At 39.2% G+C, this 4154-nt stretch overlaps 1 pseudogene; it reads right to left on the minus strand.

The window, feature by feature from the left end:
* Positions 1–3340: 3340 nt before the first annotated feature.
* On the minus strand, positions 3341–3434 carry LOC147503178 (small nucleolar RNA R71; annotated as a pseudogene).
* Positions 3435–4154: the final 720 nt, after the last annotated feature.

Below are 4154 nucleotides of genomic sequence, written 5' to 3' on the forward strand. Positions count from 1 at the left end.
TATAACTACTTTGACCTTGTGCTTGACTTTGTCGAGGTTGCACTTGGTTGTTATAATTATTAAAATTCCCCGACCACATCCTTGTCGTAGTGGGGCTTGGTTAAAGCCGTGCGTAGGCCTAACATATTGGTTATTGTACCCTTGAGGTGTGACGTTTTGGTTATTTCTCCAACCGAAGTTGGGATTTTGTCTCCAAGGGGCGTTAGGTTCACTATTAATGGAACAAGCCTGTTCATAGGCTATAGGACAATGGGAGTCGGGATGCTCAGGGCTCCAACAGAAACTACATGGATTTGAATTTACATTCATGACGGGGATTGGCTTTTGTTGTACCGAAATGGCCTCTACCTTTTTAGTGAGTGATTCGATTAGAGTTTTTGGCTCAGGATCGTGTTTAATTTCAAACATACCGGCGGCCTTAACTGTATTAGAAGAACTAGCGGAGCGGTGGATATCGTCACTACCCCAGGTTGTTATTTAAGCTTTTAGTTTGGTCCTCTAAAAATTTATAAGCCTACGAAGCTCCTTTGCTTAAGAAACTACCCCCATTCATTATGTCAAGGACTTCTTTATGGTGGTGTAGAAGTCCTTTGAAAAAGGCACGAACTAACATGTCTTTCGCTAAGTTATGATGTGGACACTCTATAAGGAGATCGGTGAAACGATTCCAAGCCTCGAAAATGATTCATGAGGATTTTGTCAAAAGAAATGGATCTTGGAAAGCATCTCATCCGTCTTTAGGGGTGGGTAAAAATGTTCCATAAATAGGCGAACAAGTTTAGCCCACGAAGTCCATTTAAATTAAGCGCTTTGGCAGTTAACCAAGACGCCGCCTTTATCGGCTAAGGTGAAAGGGAATACCCTTAATTTAATTTGTTCCGGTACCAACCGTAGGATGGTGGAATGTTGTTAGGACTTGTTCAATCCTACGATGTATTTGATAAGGTTTTTCATGGTCTAATCCATGAAAAGCGGGTAACAAATTAAAAATATTTGGAGGGATTCGAAATCCCACCGGGTCCGCTAAACGATGCAAGATTTGGGGCTATCGCTCAAGGCTTTGTAGAAGTCGAGAGAGGGCTCTCTTCTTCGTCGGGCATTGTGTCGTCGTGATGTGTGTGAAATAGTAGCTAGAGGTGTAGTGGGTGGTATACTAGATAAACTTGTTTGTTGACGTTGTTTTGTAATTACATTCGGTGTTTTTGTTCGGCCAGACCTTAATTTCATACAAGGCTAAAACGAAACTTAGCTAAACACATCAACACTCCAAACAATTCTGATATACTAGTATAAACCTCTAACAGGAGAGTGAGGTGTGGAAGAAAGGAATACCTGATTGCGTCCTTGCTTCGCTTATGAATAGCGTCTTGTTTACGCTTGTTCAGTGTATATAGGAGGTTAGAACACTGAAAAATATGAAAGATCAAAGTTCAATCAAAACCGTAAAATCGACAAAATTTGCTAAGGCGCGGTAAGCTCTAATAGAAGCGTGGTCACTCCACATGGGGCGGTCGCACTCAAGGTCGATGTCCAAAGTTGCAGCCTTCGGTTGTAATTTCGGCCCGAATTTTTCAACTCTGAAATGGACAACCACGGTATGAATCAAACATGGGTGGGTGGGTGAAATGGGACTTTAAGAACGATACTAACACTACGAAAACAATACGAAAGTGAAACTAAGATGGCGGCTTCATTTTGATAAAGGTAAAATGAATAGCTTTACCTGAAATAATAAAGCGATGAACTCTAAACGCAAGTATAACTAAACTAAATTATGATGCCTATATTTATCAAAGATTCTACTCTCAAGTCTATGAGATATAGTGGAGTAGAGTGATTCGTTCCACTCCTAGTCCTTCCAAGATGCTATGTTCTCAATGTGTTTGTACTCTCTACTTAAAGTCTAATGAGAGATTTACTGAAAAAAGGCAACTAGACTACGATGCAAACTACCCACAAAATGCAACTAGTCGACGATGGGAATAACTAAGGGAATGCTACGTTGATTCGATGATAAGGAGTTAGAGGGGAATTGATTCCACCTTAACTCGACTTAATCCCATTAACTACAAATTGTCGTAATCCGAATTGAACTGCTTCGCAGAACAATTGGTTCTTCCTAATCCCTAATTACACATGGCATTTCTACCAATTAATAACTAGCATGTGAACGATTAAACCCATTCTCATGGTGAACTAAACGTTTCTAGAGTGGAAAGAAAATTACGACAAATCTACGTTAATCGGAATCAAGCTTTCATCAAGGCTTCTCAACCCCCTCTAATGGAGGTTTAGCCGAGAATCATTACGCAATCATTTCCAATTAAATTTAAACTAAACATGATATAAAGAATTGAAATTTACTTAATTAAACAATAATGAAATCTAATTTAATGACTAAAATGCAATAAGGACAGGAATTGAAATTAGATCTAGAAATGGAAATGACAAAATCGAAATTGATAAAAATACTACTTTATTGATCTAATCAAAATGAAGAACAAGATTCAAAGGTTTAATCTAATACAATAATTGAAATGGAACTAAACTTAATTAATCTACATGAAAAACTAGATCTAGAAGCTATTTTAATGGCTACTTTCTATTCTAAGCTACCTTTATTTTCTAACCTAAAAATCTACCCTTAACAAAGAATTAAGCTTTTGTTTTTATACTTTCAGATCCAAAAATCGTGCATGGGCTTGGAGCCATGTTTTGGCCCAAAACCCAAATCTTTCAGTCCAAAAAGGCCTCTTCAGCTGCAGGTGGTTTCAACAGACTTTCCGTCCACTTCTGCTCCTCTGATTGGGTCAAGGCTTAGACCATTGGAAATCTCTTTCCGAGCCGGTCGTTTTGACATAAGGTAGGCCCCATTCCGAGGTCTGAGTCCAAAGATATGTCCTTCGGAAGTTCTGCTGACTTTGTGTGCTATTTCGGCCCGCGTCGACTTTTCAGTTTTTGACCGGGCTTTTAGAAAGGCTTTGTCTTCTCGAAACTTGGCCTTTAATCATGGAACTCCTTAGTAACCGACCTTTGCTCCTTTATCTCGCTAAAGTGGTACATTTCTACACATAATGGACTTTGAAGCCTGAAATGCATAAAAACACGTAATCAGTGTTAACTCTTAATTATTACTCACATAATTGGTCTAAAAGTATGACTGTTAAAGGGTTAAAACTACAGTTTTGGGCTCTTATCATATTCCCTTTCACCTTAGCTGATAAGGCGGCGTCTTGGTTAACTGTCCAAACGCCTAATTCTGTGGACTCGTGGGCTAAACTTGTTCAGCTGTTTATGGAACATTTTTACCCACCCCTAAAGACGGATGAGATGCTTTCCAAGATTCATTTCTTTCGACAAAATCCTCATGAATCATTTTTAGAGGCTTGGAATCGTTTCACCGATCTCCTTATAGAGTGTCCACATCATAACTTAGCGAAAGACACGTTAGTTCGTGCCTTTTGCAAAGGACTTCTACACCACCATAAATAAGTCCTTGACATAATGAATGGGGGTAGTTTCTTAAGTAAAGGAACCTCGGAAGCTTATAAATTTTTAGATGATCAAACTAAGCGAAATAACAACTGGGGGGGTAGTGACGATATCCACCGCTCTGTTAGTTCTTCTATTACAGTTAAGGCCGCGGGTATGTTTGAAATTTAACACGATCCCAAGCTTAAAACTCTAATCGAATCACTCACTAAAAAGGTAGAGGCTTTTCCGTTCAACAAAAGCCTATCCCCGTCATGAATGTAAATTCAAATCCATGTAGTTTTTGTTGGAGCCCTGAGGATCCCGACTTCCACTGTCCTATAGCCTATGAACAGGCTTATTCCATTAATAGTGAACCTAACGCCCCTTGGAGACAAAATCCCAACTTCAGTTGGAGAAATAACCAACATGTCACACCTCCAGGGTACAATAATCAATATGTTAGGCCAACGCACAGTTTTATCCAAGCTCCACCACGACAAGGACAGGGTCAGAGTAATTTTAATAATTACAGCAACCAAGTGCAACCTAGACAAGGTCAACTACAAGGTCAAGGTAGTTATAATAATTATAATGCTAATAGATGTATCGTCCTGGTAAATAATAACTATTCAAATCCGCCAATAAATAATTCACGCGAGATAGTTCTAGTCACACCACCC

The sequence above is a fragment of the Coptis chinensis genome, chromosome 4 (genome assembly GCF_015680905.1).
Source record: "Coptis chinensis isolate HL-2020 chromosome 4, ASM1568090v1, whole genome shotgun sequence".
In the NCBI taxonomy this organism is placed as follows: Eukaryota; Viridiplantae; Streptophyta; class Magnoliopsida; order Ranunculales; family Ranunculaceae; genus Coptis; species Coptis chinensis.